Raw genomic sequence first — 21651 nt, 5'->3', positions numbered from 1 at the left:
TAATATGATTTGGATTTGTTTAGAGTCCTGGAGACCTCAGCCATCACGCTGCCTCCCCCATTTGGCCATTCCACAGCTGAAACAGCGCTGGGCCAGCCAATCCAATGAAAGGACCCCTCTGCCCCACGATTCCTGTGATCCTCCATCAGGGATGACTTTACCTTAGGCAGGCAAAACAGCTTGGCAGGTGGGCTGTGGCACCAAGTGCCACATTTGAGTACCAAGAAGAGAAAAAGAATAGGTGAGGGTCAGTAACATATAACTATCATATTACTTATGTTTTAGTGCTAATGACTAACAACAGAGGTGCAGTCTGTACAGTTAATCAGCAGCTCTAGTCAGGATATGCTAAACTGAAGTAGTGAGTCTTCAGCTGGGATTTAAAAGCTGAGAGCGAAGGGGCATCTCTTATAGTAGCAGGCAGACCTTCCCACAGTTTAGAGGCCCTGTAAATAAAAGCTCGACCTCCCACTGTTATTTTATTAATCCTTGGAATCATAAGCAGACCAGCATCTTGAGATCTTAATGTGCGCTCTGATTTGTAAGTCATGATAAGTTCAGATAAGTAAGCCGGACCTTGGCCATTTAATGCTTTATATGTTAAAAGGAGGATTTTGAAATCTGCCCTAAACTTAACTGGGAGCCAGTGTAAGGATTGAAGAACTGGAGTTATGTGTTTAGTATTTTCTTGTTCTTGTAATAATTCTTGCAGCAGTATTTTGGATTACCTGGAGGCTGTATAAAGAACAATTTGAACATCCTGTGAACACCGCATTGCAGTAGCCAATCCTACTAGAAATCAATGCATGAATTAATTTCTCAGAATCCTATTTATTTAGAAAGTGCCTTAATTTCCCAACATTTTTAAGATGGAAGAAACATGATTTGGACAACTTTATAATATGCGCTTTAAATGACATGCTAGAGTCAAAGATAACTCCTAGATTGCGGGGTGATTCAGTAAAATTAATGGTGATGTGATTCCAACTAAGTTAAATGATGACAAAATATTGGTGAGATCAGCATCATTCCCTCCAACAATTAATATCTGTTTTATCTGTGTTTAAAGACAAGTAGTTCTCATCCATCCACTCCTTTAATTCACTAACACAACTAATTAAAGACAACATCGGGGAAACTTCATTTGATCTAAATGAAAGATATAACTGGGTGTCATCTGCATACGAGTGAAAATTAACATTATGTTTCCTAATGATAGATCCCAGTGGAAGCATGTAAAGTGAAAACACTAAAGGTCCCAGTACTGAGCCCTGCAGGACACCATATCTCACTTCTGTGTATAATGATGGAGTACTGTCAGCACATTTCTGTACATATTGGAATCAATTTGATAAATAAGAACTAAACCAAGCGAGCACTGTGCCTGTAAGCCCAACATAATTTTCTAGCCTGTGCAGTAAAATAGAATGGTCAATGGTGTCATCCATCAGCACATTAAAGTATGATAGAATGCCCAGACATTTATTTCCTCTAGAATCCACCTCACCAGCAAGAGATTTTGTTTTCCTGTTCTCCCTGGCCACTTGGCCATAGCATTTGGTTATTTATCTGGACATTTACTTTCTCACTTTTATAGTTTTAAAATCTTTTTGGAAAGAATTGTTCTTTCTGCAGCTGTCTTGATTTAGCTGTAAATATTGTAAAATATTTTGTTACTCTTGTGTATGACAATGTGACTAAAGTCACTTTGCCAAAGCCATATCTTAAGTTAACTCTTTTAGGGCGGATGTCGACTTCTGTTGACACAAGGGGTTGAGAATGGATATCCGAGGCAGAAGGCGACCCTCTTTGCTCGGAGGACTGTTAGACTTGTTGACTTGACGTTGCGAAATGTAAAGTAAGCAATGTCTAGAATGGCATCGACATTGGGCGAGAGAGCGAAGCAAATGCACAAAGTGAAATACTCGGTGTGTATTATTTATCCATTCATTTTTTGCGTATTATTGCTGAATGGGACTCTGACTTATCGAACTCCGATTTTGATACAAGTGATCTGGAGATTGAAAAGAAAGTTAGGTACTTGCATCAGCTGACCGGTCCCTGGATGGTTGTAGTGCTGGACACGCTTGTGTAGATGACGTGCCAACGAAAACGTTTGCCCTGGGAGGACTACATGGACAAGCTGGCAACTGGACTTCACCAAACGACGCGGCCTGCTGGTGGATACAATGGTTTAGCAGCGACTCGACTACTTCAAGCCATTTTTTGCCAGAACGTGCCTTTCAGCTTATGAGTGATGGGACAAACACGTAGGTAATAAGTATGTGAATATGCCTACCGTAGGGGCTCCTGGAACATAAAAAAGAGTGACATTTGTCATAAATAAGTATTTTATGTTGATTTATGTGTGAAACCTTTGCTTTGTGTATTTTTTAGAGTTTTTTGGAAAAATATTTAGCCCTGGGACAAAAGGAAGTAAAAATAATTAGCCCTAAAAGAGTTAATTTGCTTCTAATTAGATTTAGAACCAAATGCAACATATTTTTAGATGTTTAAAGTTATATATCTCTTTACCCTTATTTTACACAATTTACAAATGTATGTAATCCAGGATGTATACTATTATTATAAGATGCAGACTTAACATCAACAAAATAGTTGAAACAGATACAGTAAATGTACTGTTAAATAAACACCCCACTTTTGCCACATGAACTACCAACACCTAGTTTATTTATATAAACATTCACTAAGTCATTATAAATTATTCTATATTTTTTTCACTCTATCTAAAACACAATTGTGTATATTTTTGCCTTTCACACTCTTGCCCAGATAGTTTTAAATGCATCTATTTCTTTCTGCCATTTTCTCTGGTCAACAGTTTTGTCTTTTTGAATTGCACTGACTACACTCTTTCCTACCCAGTTTTAAATAAAAGCTACTCTATTAGCATCTTGCTAACTAAGTAGAATTTGTTACACTTCACCAGGGGCCTCGTGTATAAATGATGCATACACAAAAAATGTTGTGTAAGCCCGTTTCCACGCTCACATCGCGATGTATAAAACCTAAACTTGGCATAAAGCCACACACATTTTCACACCAGCTAAATGCTTGGCATACGCAAGGTCTCCCCTCTTTTTTGCAAACTGCCGGCAACCAGCGTCAAAGCAGTGCTTTTGTTCCAAGTGGTTTCACTTTGTTTTTTAGATCCACATCCCTGGCACGGCTTTATCAAATACACTGAAATTAACCGCATATTGTTTATTAGTTTATGGCATCTGATTGTAATTAACCTGTAACAATATAATGGTCCAAGGAATGGCCAAACTATTCCAAATACCATAGCTGCTTTAGCGTTGTTCCTCTCAATGCACCACTCAGACTATTTATCCCTCTATATCTGAGTGTGGAATCACAGCTCTACAGCAGCTGATGGGAAAGAGAATTATCAGGATACAGCATCAAGCACACGCTGCCTCAGCCATGCTGCCTATATGAACTTCTCTCATACGACAAACGCTTCAGAGCCTTTCCTGTAGGGACATTGCGGTTCAGAAACAGTTTCATCCCAAGAACTATAAACGCACTCAATCAATCCATCAAGTGCTCTTGGTAGAACTGTTTGTACTTATTAGTACAATCACCTCACTGTAAACTTGTGATACAGTTATAATATTGCACAACCTGAACCACTTTATAAAGCGCGTATTTACATATGATGACGATATAATTTTTAAGATGAAATGCATCAAAATATGTTTATTACATTATACAATAAAATGCTAACAACAGTCTCTCACTGTACATTGTTCTCAGTCAGACGTGCATCGCGCAGAGGGACTTTGTGGTATAGCGGGTCCACAACTCACGTCAAGAGGCCAGTTTTAAATAAATAATCGCTGCACTTGCAGCTTAGCGAGGGGGTGTGGTGGTTGAGTGGCTGAAGCAGTTCCAGGGGAATTTGTGGTGTCGGCGTTTCTCACCTAAGTGCACAGGTGGGAAACCGTCCACATCCGTAATTGGTCCCGGGGCTGCTGATTGCTACAGCTGCCACGTCCTTTTCATAAATAGAAGCGCAAGGCAGCTAAAGGGAGGAAAAAGAAAAGAAAGACAGAGGTTGCGATGTGAGGAAGTAAGCAGGAAGCAGTGTGGAAAGAACTCGCAGGCAGGCAGCTGGACAGTGAGCCCAAGCAGGGGTGTTTGGCCGACAGTCGGTGGGGCAGAAGGAAGCGGTCGCTCCAGCTGAGAGATCAAGGAGCTGGAGTGACCAGAAGTGGGAGTGGGAGTCGTGAGGCTTGGGTTGTGAATTCCCTCACGTGGGCGTCCTGGTCGCCATGGAAGCCAAGTCTTGGTCTGGAGAGTGCATGACCGAAGCCAGGGATCGGGAGGCCTCCAGACCAGAAGGAAGAAGGAAGGACAGCTGCAGGTAAAGTGGCTCCCCTGTTGCGAAACATGGGTAGGGAGAAGCAGGGGGGTCACCAGTTAAAGAATGCACTGGGCTTGTTTTTAAAGAGACTGCTTCCAGCATTGTTTTAACTTCGTATTTAATAAAGACTTTTTTCTATTGGATTTTAACCTCCACTTCACTTCCATTTTTATGGGATTTATTTATTGAAGGATTCTGAAAGCACTGCACTTTATTTAATTTGGACTTTGTTTTTGATTGTTGTTTTGTTGATTTTAATAAAAGCATTTGGCACTTTTTGCACCATCCCCTTGCTCCATTGTAATGCCTCAATGTTGTGCTCATCGGTAACATTACCGATGATAACAGGTGTAAGGGCTCCCAGAAGCAAGATGGGAGCATGCAGCGAACCCGCATCGTCACAGACTTTACCTCAAAACTGTAATCTCCTCTCCACCCAGTTCCTCCTCACTTCCTTCATGCCAGAACTCGACTCATGCAAGGTTAGTTTTCTTGGTTGTTTATGGTTAGTTTTTGCATAAATTAAGGATTTTTCAAATGTTCATTTTTTTCCCCGTGCTTAAAACTCATTAAAAAAAGTGTTAACAGCGAGCAGTTCGTAAGGCTGTAGTGTGAACTCTTGCAATATAAGTTTTCTCTGTTCAAGGTTTTCTCAGTATTTATTCAATGTTTTTACATTTAGTTTACACAGTGCATTCTATGGTATAATTAACTATTTTTGTGCTTAAAAATCTTAAAAAAATATATACTTACATACAGCTCGTACAGTCCGGAACGGATTAATTGTATTTACATACAATCCATATGGGGGAAATTACTTCGGGTCATGACCAAATTGGGTTGCGACCAGAGTTTTGGAACGAATTATAGTTGTGACCCGAGGTTCCACTGTATTTAGACTTTTTTGGCAATAGATATCTCTACTTTTTAATCCCCAAACGTCACTGCTGGGGGGCTTGTTTTGATTTGGACGTGCTCTGTCTCTAGGTATGTCAGAGGACTGGGACTTTGTGAAGTGGGGTTCAGCCTCACGTGGGGAGGAAAAATGGGGGGGTGGGGGGATAAGGACGGGGAGAGAGAGAGAGCAAGCTATATCTAATCTATCCTTTTAATCCTTATAATTATAACTTCCAACGTAACAATAGGCTGCATGGCAATAACTTGTGGGAAAATTGGAAATTAAGGTTAAAGCTGTCTCCCTTCCAGTTAAGACTACAAAATGACATCAAAAATTTAGAATCAATGTCTCCATGATGGGATAGCTAACTTTGTGAGCTGGAATGTTAAAGGCCTGACTCACGAATTAAAGAGAAAGAAAGTATTCTCTCACCTAACAGGTCTAAACGCTAAAATAGTATTTTTACAGGAGACCCACTTATTAAGCAAGGATCAGTTCCATCTGCAAAAAGACTGGGCTGGCCAAATGTTTCATTCCAGCTTTACAAAGAAAACTAGAGGTGTGGGGATTCTCATACATAGAACAGTCTCATTTTTAGCATCAGATGTAGTATCTCATCCTGAAGAGAGATATGTGATTGTCATGGGCAATTTATTTAATTGTAAAGTGATTCTGATAAATGTTTATGCACCCAATGTTAATGATAGGGAATTCATGCAAAATGTGAACACTCATAAAATTATAATGGCTGGGGACTTTAATTGTGTTTTAAATCCACTCTTAGATAGGTCTCCTGTCACAGGGGGGACGACGTCTAACACTGCAATGACAATTACACGGTTTTTAACTGAACACAACTTATCAGACCCCTGGAGGTTTCTAAACCCAAATTCAAGAACATATTCCAGTTACTCACCAGTGCATCATTGCTACTCAAAAATTGATTATTTCTTTATAGATAATAATTTCTTGCCTGTGATTAAATCTTGCAAGTACGACACTATTGTCATTGCTGACCATGCCCCTCTGATCTTGGAGCTAAAATCATTATGCAACACATACTCATCTCGCAGATGGCATCTCAACCCCCTTCTATTAACAGACGAGAACTGTACAGAATTTATATCAAAACAAATCAGTTTCTTCCTACAGACAAATACATCCTCAGAGGTCTCTGCAGGAATACTCTGGGAAACTCTAAAGGCCTTCTTAAGAGGACAGATTATTTCATATCTTTCGCACAGAAATAAAAATTAGAAACCAAGAAGGTATCAGAGCCAACCAGCGAAATTACTAGAATAGATCAAGAACATGCCAGGTATCCAAGTATGGCTCTTCATAGGAAAAGGCAGGCTCTGCATTCAGAGCTCAACCTCTTAACAACCAAAGAATCTGAACAACTCATTTTTATATCAAGACATCATTACCATGAACACGGAGAGAAAGCTAATAAGCTCTTAGCTCAACAAATCCACAAGCAAGAAGTTCGCAATGCAATCCCAGCAATCACTAACACGAACGGAGATAAAATCATTGACCATAAAAATATAATGCACACATTTAGAGACTACTATAAATCCTTATATTCTACTGAATTCAAAGAAGACAACACACAATCTAATGCATTTCTGGATACATTACAGATACCACAAATAGATGCTTTTATTGCAGAGGAATTGGATAAACCTCTGGCGCTATCACAATTACTAGATGCTATAAAGTCACTTCAGAGCGGGAAAGCAGCAGGCCCTGAAGGCTACCCTGTCGAACTTTATAAGAAATTCTCCACTCAGCTAGCTCCCCTTTCATTAGCAACATTACAGAAGCCAGAGACAATCAAATTCTACCTCAAACTAACTAACAACTAACAAAATAAGGACTTATTAAAATGTGCATCATACAAACCAATTTCACTTCTGAATAATGATGTTAAGATACTCTCCAATGTCCTAGCTAGAAAGATGGAGAAAGTGCTGCCTTCGGTAATATCACAAGATCAAACTGGATTTATTAAAGGCCAACACTTAGCTTCCAATCTTCAACGCCTGTTTAATGTAATATATTCACCTGCAAAGTCAAACACCCCGGTGATATTATTATTGTTGGATGCAGAAAAAGCATTTGATATGATTGAATGGAACTACCTTTTTACTACCTTAGAGAAATTTGGGTTTGGCAAACTACTGTATACCAATCCAGAAGCTTCAGTTTGTATTAACAACATTTGTTCAGACTACTTTAAACTAGAACGTGGTACCAGACAAGGATGCCCCTTGTCACCACTGTTATTTGTAATCGCCATTGAACCACTGGCAGTTCACTGTCGAAATGCTTATCAGATAAAAGGGATTATCAGTGAAGGACTTGAACAGAAAATTTCTCTATATGCAGATGATATGGTATTGTATATATCAGACCCACAAAATACTGTGCCTGCAGTCTTAACAGCACTTACAGAATTTCAAAAGATCTCTGGTCTCAGAATGAATTTGAATAAAAGTGTGCTCTTTCCAGTGAATTCTCAAGCATACAATATTAGATTGGACACCTTCCCTTTTATTATTGCAGATCAGTTTAAATACCTAGGGGTAAGTATCACAAGTAAACATAAAGCTCTTTATCAACCAAATTTTGCTGTCTGTATGGAAAAAATGAAGCAAGACTTGCGTAGATGGTCAACCCTTCATCTCACTGTATCTGGAAGAATTAAAGTTGTTAAGATGAATATCCTTCCTAAGCTTCTCATTTTATTTCAAAACATTCCAATATACATCAATAAATCATTCTTTAAGCAATTAGATTCAACCATAACCTCCTTTATTTGGAACTTAAAAACATCCACATATCCAAAGAGCGACTCTACAAATACCTAAGGCAGAAGGTGGCATGGCTCTTCCTAACTTTCAGTTTTATTACTCGGCAACAAACATACAAGCTATAAAAACCTGGACACAAATAGATGAACATACACAGGCTTGGTCCGCAATAGAAATAAAATCCTGCAGTACTTCTTTATATTCCCTGCTTTGTGCCCCAATAAATGCAAGTTATCGCCAATATACTAATAACCCAATTGTGCATCACTCACTCAGAATATGGAACCAATGTAGAAAGCATTTTAAGATGGAGAATCTTTTATCTGTGGCACCTCTGAGTGAACCACCTTTTTCAACCCTCGCAAACATATGCAGTCTTTAATATCTGGAAAACATTTGGGATTAAATTACTTAGAGATCTTTATATAGACAAAATCTTTGCATCCTATGAAAAACTACATTCCAAATTTAATTTTTCAGCAACACATTTCTTTCACTATCTTCAAAGGACTCAGACTGCATTTCTGCAATATATAAAATTATTGAACAGTCCCTCCCTTTCAAAGATCCAAGAGGACAATGGGAAAAGGATCTCTCACTCAACATATCAGAAAAGGAGCGGAAGGTAGCAATGCAGAGAATTCAATCGAGCTCCATATGCACAAAGCATACAATTATTCAGCTCAAAATTATATATCGAACACATCTGTCTCACTTAAAACTGTCCAAAATGTTTCCAGGGCAAGATCCAACCTGCGAACGCTGTAATCAAGCTCCAGCCTCACTGGGTCACATGTTTTGGGCTTGCACCAAATTAACATCGTTCTGGACAAAAAATTTTACGTGCCTTTCAGACAGCCTTGGTGTCACAATCCCTCCTAACCCATTAACAGTTGTGTTTGGTGTTCTTCCAAATGGGCTTAAAGTGGAGGACAAACAAACTGTGATTGCCTTCACTACACTATTGGTACGCAGACTTATTTTGCTAAACTGGAAGAATCCTAACTCTCCTCTTTTAAGTCAGTGGGTAACTGATGTTTTATTTTATTTGAAATTGGAAAAAATCAAATTCTCAGTTAGAGGATCTGTGCAGAACTTTTTCAAAACCTGGCAGGATCTAATCAATAATATTTTAGAATAAGCTCTTAAGCAATTAGGAAGTAGATTCTCTTCCCATTTCTTTTTCTTCTCCATTTATCTTTATCTGCCTATTAAACTCCATTTAAGTTTTACTCCATTGACCATACTCTCTTTCTCAGGGGTGGGTGGTTGATCTGTTTTCAATCCTATTTTTTGTAAAAATTGACTATTTGTATGGAATGATGACAATAAAATCAATAAAATTAAAATTAGTTTGTTGCCTAACCTATCATGTTGGACTGTATCAAATGCTTTCTGAAAATCAAGATAAATAATATATGTACCACTCTGCTCGTATACTCGTTGTAGCTGCGTTTTCCCAAAGTTTCCAAAATTCTGCAGCTCTAACTCAAAAAATGGGATTCAACAAAGGCCTGACGCGCAGAAATGATTCCACATACAAAATATCTTCATTTTTTAAAAGTTTAGTTAAATTTTAAAGTAAACAGTTCACACAAAAAAGAAAATTAAAATAGCAAAAAAAAAGGAAAAATTTATAATAAGAAAAAATTCAGTTCAAAGCTTAATCTTGTTACATCTTAAATCATTACTAATCACTTTTAATTTCTGAACCATTTCAAAATGGTCAGAAAACTGTATGCTTATCCCATTTCTAAACTTAAAATGGGTTTATCAAGTCCTCTTTAATGGGACCTGTTCTAAACAACAACTGAGCTTATTATCACACTGTTTCTCAGTTACAGTAAGAAGGTTCTATCTCTTGCTAACTTATAGGGGGGAAAGATTATACCATAAGTTATGACTATGAAAGAAATTTATATTCTATTCAAATTAAGCAAACATTAATATGAGTTTAACTCAAAACTTTAACTTTCTAAGGTTGGCTCTTACATTTCCGGCCCCTAATTGGCTATGCTGGAGCGGACACAATTACTATACTTTACTTCAATATGAGCCAATTACTTTTATATTAACTATTCTTTTCCAATCATTAGCAATAACACTGCAGACAAACATTTTAAAAAATTTCATATTTCAATCATTGGCTGTTTCTTGAAGCAGGCACAGTTTATTCACGGGTCTGTCAAGTGTGCTGGTTTTGGTCTGCACACAAACTCTTCTGACTGTGCCTTTGGCATCTGGCATTGTCTTGATGACTCGACCCATTACCCAGGAATTGCGAGGTGTAGCTTTATCTACAATTAAAATAACGTCCCCTGGTTCAAAATTTCTTCTTGGTGCAAGCCATTTTTGACGTTCTTGAAGTATTGGCAAATACCCTTTTGTCCATCTTTTCCAAAAAAAATCAGCCATGTATTGAATTTGTTTCCAGCGTCTTCTTGGGTATGGTTCATTTTCTGAAACAAGTTCAGGTGGTATTTCAGGTTTTGTCTTCAGTAACAACAAGTGATTGGGTGTGAGTTGTTCTAAATCATTTGGGTCATCTGATGTCTTTGTAAGGGGTCTGTTATTGAGTATTGATTCCACTCTACACATCATTGTAGGAAGGTTTTCATCAAGTGTTTTTTGGTTTAGTGTTGAATTTAAGATCTTTCTTATGCTTCTGATTTGTCTTTCCCACACTCCACCTTGATGAGAAACTGATGGTGGATTGAAAATCCATTTGATTTGTTCTTGCATCATAGCGTCGCTGATTTTTTTGTGTTCCAATTTTTTAATAGCTTCTTGTAGTTTTCTTTCTGCTCCAACAAAATTTGTTCCATTGTCTGAATGCATGATTTTAACTTGTCCTCTTATATCCGTAAATCGGAGTATGGCTTGGATACAAGAATCAGTGTCTGAGCTATGTGTGATCTCTATGTGCGCAGCTCTGGTTGTTAAACATGTGAAGATTACTCCGTACCTCTTGACTAGGCTTCTTCCTCTTTTGACTAGGAAGGGGCCAAAATAATCTACTCCAACATTTGTAAACGGTGGTTGGTTTGGTGCTAGGTGATCTTCTGGCAAATCTGCCATTTTTTGCTCACCTACTTTCGCATTGTATCTTCTGCACGTTGTGCGCTTTGAAATTATTTTTCTGATAGCTGAATTTGCTTGAGGTATCCAGTATTTTTGGTGTAGCTGTGCGAGCACATGGTTGCACCCACAATGTCCAATTCGTTTATGAATATGTTGCAATATGAGAGAAGCAACATGTGAATGCTTGTGAAGAATTGCAGGATATTTAGCTTCTTCAGGCATTGCAGCTTTGCAGAGTCTTCCTCCAACTCTCAGTATTCCATCTTGTATGATCGGGTCAAATTTATAGATTTGACTGTTCTTTTTAACACAAGTCTTTTTCTTTAAAGCCTTTAATTCTTCTGGAAATTCTTGCTGTTGACTGAGGCGGATAAGCTCTGTTTCGGCTTTAACTAAATCATCTAGAGAAATTGGACTTGTTTTTAGAATCAGTTTATACCTTTTCATGTGCTTTGCGATGAGTGATTTTTGTTCTTCTGGATTACTTTTAGTCTGACTGACTTCTAGTTGGAATGTTTTTCTTTTATTTCTTAAGTTCAGCATTAAGTCTTTAAACTTGAGGAATCAAGCCACTGCTTTCTTCAAGCGATGCCAATCTGAAAAATAGGTGATTAGTTTGTTAATGGGCTCGGTTGCTTCCTCTATTTTTGTCATGTTAACTGCACAAGTTTTAAATTCTGGATCATCTTCAATGAGTGAATCGTTCAGTTGATCTGGTCTTTTTGGCCACTCCCGTTCGGGCTTCAATAAGAAACTTGGACCTTGTGACCATGTGGTGCTTTTGAGAAAGTTTTCTATGCTTAGCCCCCTGGATGCTTGATCAGCCGGGTTAAGGACAGATGTGACATACCTCCACTGTGAAGGCTGTGAATGATCTCTGATCACGGAGATTCTGTTGGCAACAAAGGTCTTGAACCGAGTGCTTTCATTTGAAATGTATTTTAGCACTGTGGTGCTGTCAGTCCAAAATGTAGATTCTTCTAAGGGCATTTGAAGCTCACCTTTAAGCATTTTATCCATTTTAACTGCCACAACGGCTGCTGTCAGTTCCAATCTTGGAATCATGACCTGTTTCAATGGTGTAACTCTTGACTTGCCCATCAGGAATGAACAATGCTTTTTGCCCTCTTCGTTGGTTAAGACAAGGTAAGTGACAGTGCCATATCCATCTTCACTAGCATCTGCAAAATGGTGCATTTGTGCTGTCTTTATGGTTCCAAACCCTGTAGATTTGAAGCATCTGTTCACTTTATAGTCTGTAAGTAACTAGATAGATAGATAGATAGATAGATAGATAGATAGATAGATAGATAGATAGATAGATAGATAGATAGATAGATAGATAGATAGATAGATAGATAGATAGATAGATAGATAGATAGATAGATAGATAGATAGATAGATACTTTATTAATCCCAAGGGGAAATTCAAGTGCAACTGTAAATTCAACTGTAACTGCAAATCATCCATCCATTTTTTCCATTTCTGAATGTGTTTGACTTCTACTTCTTCATCACACCCAAATTTCTCCTTGCATAAGTATCTTAGAATAAGTTTTGCTGGCAGTAAGGCTGGTGCTAAAAAACCAAGTGGATCATAAACTGAGCTAACAACAGACAGAATACCATGCCTTGTAGCGGGCTTGTTTTGTAACTTAATCTGAAATTTGAAACTGTCCGTTTCTGTGCACCAATGGACACCCAGTGCACGCTCTGTGGGAAGGAGACTATGGTTCAAGTCTAAGTCCTTTTGTTCATGAGCTCTGTCTTCTTCTGGTATAGACAATAAAACTTCTCTGTTGTTACTCACCCACTTAGTCAAATGAAATCCCCCTTTGAGACATAGAGCTTGGAGGTCATTTGCCAGCTTTATTGCTTTGTCTTCTGTTGTCACTGACCTTAAACAGTCATCCACGTAGAAGTTACTGAGAACGGTGTTAACAGCTTCCTCAGAAAATGTATCACTGGCATCTTCGGCTGTTCTACGCAAAGAATAAGAAGCACAACTGGGTGAAGAAGTAGCACCAAAAAGATGTACTGTTATTTTGAATTCTTCAAGGTCTTTGCTTAGATTACCTTCAGGCCACCATAAGAAACATGAAAGATCAGTGTCTTTTTCTGGTACTTTAACTTGGTAGAACATTGACTTAATGTCTGCCATTAGGGCTACTGGCTCCTTTCTGAATCTTGTAAGGACGCCAATGAGTGTGTTAGTTAGGTCGGGGCCTTTTAATAATTGCTCATTAAGTGAGATTCCCTGGTAGGTGGCAGTGCAGTCAAAGACCACTCGAATTTTATTTTTCTTTGGATGATACACACCGTGATGTGGGATGTACCACACTCTGCCTTCATTGCAATTTAGGTTTTCTTTGGGTACCTTGACAGCGTAACCCTTGTCTATAATGTCTTTCATGAAGGCTTTATAGTCTCCGTGGAAACCTGAATTTTTGCTCAGTTTTCTTTTGAGTCCAATAGCACGCTGTTCAGCAATACAGCGGTTGTTTGGCATTTTCAGTGTTTCATCCTTCAAAGGCAAATTTAAACAATAGTGGCCACCTACCAGTCTCACAGATTCTGAGGCTATGTGCATGAACTTGATATCCTCCTGTGACATCTCCTCCTTTTCTTCACAGCTATGTTCTGGAAAATCTGTGTTATACTGTTGCAGCAACATATCCTCAATCTCTGTTATTGAAACGCAATTGATTGAATGTTTGGGCATCTTACCACTTTGTTTTGTGAGGTCATCAATCTCTTTGTATGGTCCACCAACCACCCATCCAAGTGCAGTCTTCATAGCATAGGGTCCACCTCCTTGACTAGGTATGGTTCGTAACTCCTTGAAGATTTCTGGGTAGTTGATTTCTATTAAAAGATCAACTTCAGAATCAATATGAGTTAGACGTACCTCTTTAAGATATGCCCACTTATTGATATCTTCTTGTAGTGGAATATTTTCTCTGTCCACTGGAATGGAGACCTGTGTAAAGACTTTTGGCAAATCAATATATTCATCATCATTTAGACCACAGACTTGTAAATCTGATAAGACAGAACTTTGTGTTAGCACTTTCGAATCATCATCATAGTTATTCATAGTTTTGAGAAATACTTGTGTTCTTCTCCCTTGAAGATTTAATTGTTTCTAGAGCCTTTCAGTGCAAATTGTTACTGTACTGCCTTGGTCTATAAAGGCATATGTTTCTTCATACCTTTCACCTTTCTTAGATTTTACCTTAACAGGAACTACTTGTAGCGCACATTCTTCTCCGGCCCCAGTAAAGTTACAATTTCCAGTCTCTGTTTCCTTTTCAGTAGATGTTGCCACACTAGCTGTAGCTTTAGATGTTGTTCCGGATTCTCTTCTGATGTGTAAGATGTCTGGGTGCTGAAAAGAACACATCTGACATTTCATTCTTTCTTTACAGTTCTTACCAAGGTGCCCCTGTTTGAGACAGCAAAAACATAAACCTTTAGATTTCAAAAAGTCAATTCTTTCTTTGTGCGGCAATTCTTTGATTTTACTACATTCAGCAAGGATATGCTGCCCATTGCAGAATACACAAGGATTTTTAAATGCACATGTATCATTAACAGTCTTTTCAACCAAGGTTTCTCTTGCCTCCTTTTCATCGACATCGGAAATACTTGTGGTAAAAATACTTCCCGATATCTGTCCGTATTTCTGAGGAGACTTACTTTTGTCAGTCGTTTCTTTTTTCTCTATACAAGTGTCACCTTGTGAAACGGCAGTATACAAAGGGTCTAGAAGCATTTCAGCTTCATCACGCAAAAATGTAATTAGTTCAGGTATGCCAGTTCTCGTTTTACTTTCTCTGGTAAGCTTATATGCATACCTCATCCATTCGCTTCTCAGAGAGAATGGAAATTTCTTACACACGTCACGCACATTATTACTGTTATTGAATTCTCCACCGTTCCTTGAATTATTTATAGTGTTCATGCAGATTGAGAGGAAGTTAGTGTAATCTCTTATAGCTTCCCCATCATTTTGCTTTATTTGAGGCCATTTTAATGCTTTATTGAGATATGCGTCTGCTACGAATAGCTTATTGCCATAATATCTTTCAAGCAATCTTCTAGCTTCAGAGTAGCCTTCATCTGGTAACATTCGTGAACAGCCTTTAATCATTTCCTGAGGCGAACCTCTGGTGTACTGGATCAGGTAATCTAATTTATCTTGTGAGTCTGCGAATACATCACCCGCAGCGTGATCAAAGGCTCTGATGAAATTTGCATAGTCAAGTGGGTCACCTGAAAATAAAGGGACCTGTCTGTGTGGTACTTCACCACGTGAAGCAGGAGGTGGCACTGGAGGTGGTGGAGTAATAGCTCTGTTTTGTTGGGTTAACGATTTAGCCATTTCAATGATTGCTTTCTGATATTCGGCTTGATTTTTTTGGCTTTCAGATTGATTCTTCTGATATTCGATTTGATTCTGCGCTAGCACGTCTAATATATCATTTTTGGAGCTCTGAGTGTCGGTTTTTGTGCCAGTTATGAATTGTTCTTGCTTTTCTACTTTTACTTTAAGTTCTTGTAGCATTTGTAGGATACTATCAAGTGTAGATTGTTCAGCTGTAGCTGTCGGCGAAGGCGATGATACTGTAGCGCTTTTCTGGGCTAAAGAGTCGTATTTAATATCCAAAGCACGCTTTAACTGCGAAGAAGCCTTTCGCACCTTTAACTTTGAGCGATTCCGTTCTTGTAATTGCATCTCTTCGAATTGATTAACTAGCTGTTTGTCGGATTTATGTGTTAACAGTCTATTTGCATCTTTCAGCCATAGCGTTGTAACATTAATAAATTCGTTCCAATTCCTAGAGCTTTTGGCGAATGTCGTTTTCTGTTTCTTAATCGTGCCTTCTTTACTTAGTGTTGGTATTAGCCTTTGATGCAACTCCTCTATCTCACTGTGCGTCTCACAAAAATTTTCAAGTCTTTTTGCTACTTCTAAATGATTTTCTGGAGTATCTTTAAGACTTTCTATTTCAGCTATAAGCACAGAAAGTTTATCTTTCCTCTGACTTACAGGTATGTGACCTTTAAGATCTCCGATTACATTCTCTGGCTTCGAGTCTGTACTCAAGTCACTACTAACTTCACTGGAGATATGCTTAGACATTGCCATGACAACAGCTCGAATGACAGACAGCTGGTTCTCTTGACAGCAACAAACATCACAGTCGGAACCTTCCAACAAAGCAGATTACTTCCTTACGACAAGGCTTCAAAGACTCAGACAAAAGCAAAAGCGATAATCCACAATGTCTTTGTAATATCACAGTCTCTTAAAATCTTCTGGTACGGTGACCTTGCTATCATTTACGACCATGCAGAGATAGAAGGTAAGAGCATAGTACCTCGGGATGTCTCTGGGATGTTACTGGGACCTGTTCTAAACAACAACTGAGCTTATTATCACACTGTTTCTCAGTTACAGTAAGAAGGTTCTATCTCTTGCTAACTTATAGGGGGGAAAGATTATACCATAAGTTATGACTATGAAAGAAATTTATATTCTATTCAAATTAAGCAAACATTAATATGAGTTTAACTCAAAACTTTAACTTTCTAAGGTTGGCTCTTACACTCGTAAAACATAATCTCCCTCATCTGAACCCAGGCTGACTTTTTCCTAAAACTCTTGTTCTTGCCTTGTGCTGCTCAATCATCTCCTTAATAAATTCTTACATTAATTTACCTGTGCTGCACATTACGTTTACTGGCCTACAGTTACTTGGATCTACCTGATTACCCTTTTTATAAATAATGTTTGCCATTTCCCAATCCTTAAGAATTTCCTTAGTGTGCAGTGACTTTCAAAAAATATGTGTCAAGGGTTTGTATATGCACTCACTAACCTCCTTCAGCACTCAAGGATAAATATTATCTGGTCCTGGTGATTTGTTAGATTTCAGCCAATTTTATCCAAGTAGTACTTCTTCCTCTATAATTTCCAAATCACTAAGTACCTCCTTAGTTGTCAGTATTACTATTGGGGGTTTATCCAGTTTCTCATATGTGAAAACTGCAGAAAAATACACGTTTAGAGCATCTGCTAGTTCACGGTCTGTATATTATAGTTCCTCCTTACTACTGATGATTACTCTTCACCTTTTTCTACACTGTCCCTTTACAACTAAAATACTGAGAGAATCTCTTTGAATAATCTTTCACCTTATCTGCAATATTCCTCTCTTAGTACCTTTTAACTTCTCTAATTTTCTTCTTAATAGTATATTTCCATTATTTTTCATTTCCTTATTTACCCATTGCAGATTTCTTTTCTTACAAATTCCAAGTTTTGGGATGAACCTGATATACTCTATGTAAAATGTTTCTAAACCTGGTCCACTGCTTGTAGACTGTGTCTACATTTAAATGCCTGTGCCAGTAAGCCTTTTCTGCAACTGTTCAAAATTTGGACTTCCAAAGTTAAATTTAACTCTTTTAGTCTTTTAGTCTGTGCTCTGCCAAAACACTGAGAATTGTATAATATTATGGTGACTTGAGCCTAGTGTTTAATCACCTTTACTTCTTAAATTCTATCCTGATTATTACAAAATACTAAATCTAGGCAGACTAGTATGGTACACCTAGAGAGACCTCCAAAGAAATGTTTTTATTAGAAAATTCAAAGATACAAATAGAGAAAGTTTTGCAAGAATATGGACTGGCACCCTATCCAAGTATTTTTCCTACCTTGTACCCAATGCTTGCTGAGATATGGTCCAACTTCACTGAAACTTTGCTCAGAATATGTGGTTTGAAAAATGGATGGATGGAATGATGGATAGCTAAAAATATTTTAAAAATTAAATACATAAAAAGCTGGTGTTCAATAAATAAGAAAAAAATATATAAGAAATGTAAAGACAGAAAAGAGGGAATGGCACCCTCCAGATTGGTACATTTCTTATCTGGATCAAGAGCTTGTCTGAATCACGACTGGGTTCCTTTACAATGCTGCCTAATATATACAATATAGACTCACTGGCTGCCTTTATGTTTTGAAAATGTATGGGATGTATGAGTTGTAAGGGATTTCAATCTGTATTTTAGTTTTATTGTTTCTTCTACTGAACTGTTTGTGCTGTCAGTGGAAATGTACAACAGCCATATCCATATTCATATTACTAAACGAGAATGGTAAACCGGATGGACGCAGGTACATCCAGCCATGGGCCGTGGACGCAAAAGACGTACTGCGCAGGCGCCCCCACAAACCCCCCCCCCCCCAAGCAACGGAAACCGGATGGAAAGCAACGTAAAATAAGAAATGAGGCGCCGCGCCCATAGCACACAGAAAAAAGGAGTCAGACGCCGGCGCCGCATACAGCGCAGCACGAAGCCCATGACACACAAAACAGAACACACACAAAGAAGAGGATTGAGACCCACGACACACAAAGCCCCCCTCCAGTAACTGAAATAAGAAATGAGGCGACGCGCCCCTAGAACACCAAAAAGAAAGGAGTCCGACGCAAGCGCCATATGGCACACGAAACGGTACGCACACAAAAAAGAGGATTCAGACCCACGACACACAAACACCCCCTCCACTAACAGAGATAAAAAAAGTGAGGCAACGCGCCCCTAGCACACAAAAAAAAAGAAGTCAGACGCTAGCGCCACACAAACCCATTGCACACGAAACGGCACAGACTACGGACATAGCACACGAAACATACACAAAAAGGAGGATTCAGACCCACGACCACACTAACATAAATAAGAAATGAGACACAAAGCCCCATTACTGAACGAACCATCCGTATTAAACATACGTCATCTGAACACGTTCAAATTATGCAGCATAGATCGATCTCATTACACTGATGCACTATTAACCGTTCAACCACAGAAAAGGCTCCATATTAAACATACAAAAACGGGCAAGACTCAATACAAACAATGAACGCCGTAAACTGCAACGGGCTTCTCACACAGCACAGACAAATCGATTACAGCTCACAGTTACAGAAACGAGCGCAGATGGACAGACACAATGAACATAGATGCATGCAGCGCGCGTCTCAAAGTGCTGCATCGAAACAGGCAAGGGTTCAAAACGAAACACCTCGAGTCTCACAGATACAAAAACGGCAGCGATGGGACAAAATAAATAAACGCAGACGTCTACAACGCGCATCTCAAAAGCCGGAAAACAAGCAGTCAAGGCTCCAAAAAGAGAAAGCTCGACTAACCGACATATAAAAACGGGCAAGGCTCAATACAAACAATGAACGCCGTAAACTGCAACGGGCTTCTCACACAGCACAGGCAAATCGATTACAACTCCAGAATAGCACTTCCCAAATCCTGCACATACAACGACGCGCCTCTCAAATGGCACAAGCAAAAGATACACGTCAAGGACATCAACGACAGACACCTGCTAAACGATTGCGCCAGTTGGCTGACAACGCGTTCAATAATAAGTCCACTATTCATGAAAATTGATTTGGATTAATGAATGTCATTTGCAATCATTGTCATTCACTTAACTTCCCTGAAGAAACAACTGGCAATACAAGTAATGAATTTACACGTTGTTGTCAAAAGGGTCAAATTAGACTGCCTCCTTTACATTCATATCCTGCATATCTACAGAAGCTTCTAACTAACGAAGTACCTGAAAGTAAAAACTTTATGAACTGCATTAGATCCTACAATAGTTCATTTGCTTTTGCATCTACTGGAGTAAATATCAGGCCACCAAAAGGCAATGGCCCATACTGCTTTCGCGTATGTGGATAAATATTACATCGCATTGGAACGGTGCGCACTGAAACAAATCAAGAACGCAAATATGCACAAATCACGTCGGCACCTACAACGCGCTTCTGAAACCGAGGAAGAAAAAATGTCTCGACTCCAAAAACACATGTCACTTCTTATTCAAAATACCGGTCCCAATCACAGAAACATCGGTATCCACTATGAAAATGAACAGTAACAATGCACGTCACATCCGTCTTGCCACACTATTAATTATAGATGAATGTACAATGCCATCCACTCACTTACTCAACACCATTGATAAACTTCTACAAACGTTGATTAATAATAATATTCCCTTTGAAGAAAAGCTACTTTTATTATGAGGAGATTTTACACAGTGCTTAACTATTGCTCCACATCCAATGTGCTCAGCTATTGTTCAGTCCACCTTAAAATACACGGACAATTGGCATTGCGTTGATGAATAATAATATTCCCTTTGGAGGAAAGGTACTTTTATTAGGAGGAGATTTTAGACAGTGCTTAGCTATTGCTCCACATGCCATGCGCTCAGCTATTGTTCAGTCCACCTTAAAATACGCCGACGACATCATACATAAACAACGAGACCAGACTACAATACATATACAGGCGCGAGACCTGATTGGTGATAATACGAAGAAACGAACAGTCCGCATATTAACAGTGAGTGCGATCCTCCTTATTACTTATCCATATTCCTAACGATAAAGATCAAACGAGTCATGAATTCACGATCACGGGTACAGAACGAGACGGCTCGAGTAACGGGACCACAAACACGAACCCGCATCAAAAAAAAAAAAAAACGTCTGCGCCTACAACGCGCTTCTAAAACCGCGGAACAAAAAATGTTACGCAGACAATTGGCATTGCTTTCAAAAGATACAGCTGGTACAAAACATGCGATGTCCAGATCCCGAATATAACAATTGGTTATTACAACTGGGAGATGGTACACTCACCAATACAGATGGACTTCACCCAGATATTATTACAATTCCTCAACCCTTTATCTGCGACGACTTACTTACGGAGATATTTGGAACAGCGGTCTCATTAGACCAAATACCCCTTTTAACACAACGAACTATATTATGTCCAAAAAATATTAATGTTGATCACATTAATAACCAGGTCATTTCATTACTTCCTCAAGAGACACACCTCTTTCTAAGCTCTGACAAAGTTGACTCTGATGACGACAATGACCATCTTAATTTCCCCTTAGAATATTTGAACACTATTAACCCAGCTGGATTACCACAACACAGTCTTAGCCTTAAAAACGGAACAATAATCATGCTATTAAGAAACCTTAACACTAAACAGGGTTTATGCAATGGTACACGTTTAGTCGTCTACACCATGACACACGATGTTATTCAAGCAACAGTTCTTACAGAATCACATGCTATCAATACTGTTCTAATTCCTAGAATTGACCTTACAAGTTCTGACCTGGAATTATCTTTTACACTTAAACGGAAACAATTCCCCATTAAACCTGCCTTTGCCATGACCATCAACAAATCACAAGGACAAACCATGAACAAGGTTGGCATCTACCTATCTGAGCCTGTTTTTGGACATGGATAACTTTATGTGGCCTTCCCACAAGTTCGACGTTCACGTCAAGGACAACACACCATCTTTACTACTAATGTTGTTTACAA

Source organism: Erpetoichthys calabaricus, chromosome 8 (genome assembly GCF_900747795.2).
Source record: "Erpetoichthys calabaricus chromosome 8, fErpCal1.3, whole genome shotgun sequence".
In the NCBI taxonomy this organism is placed as follows: domain Eukaryota; kingdom Metazoa; phylum Chordata; class Cladistia; order Polypteriformes; family Polypteridae; genus Erpetoichthys; species Erpetoichthys calabaricus.
The sequence above is the reverse complement of the archived record's forward strand: the minus strand, read 5'-3'. Positions refer to the sequence as shown.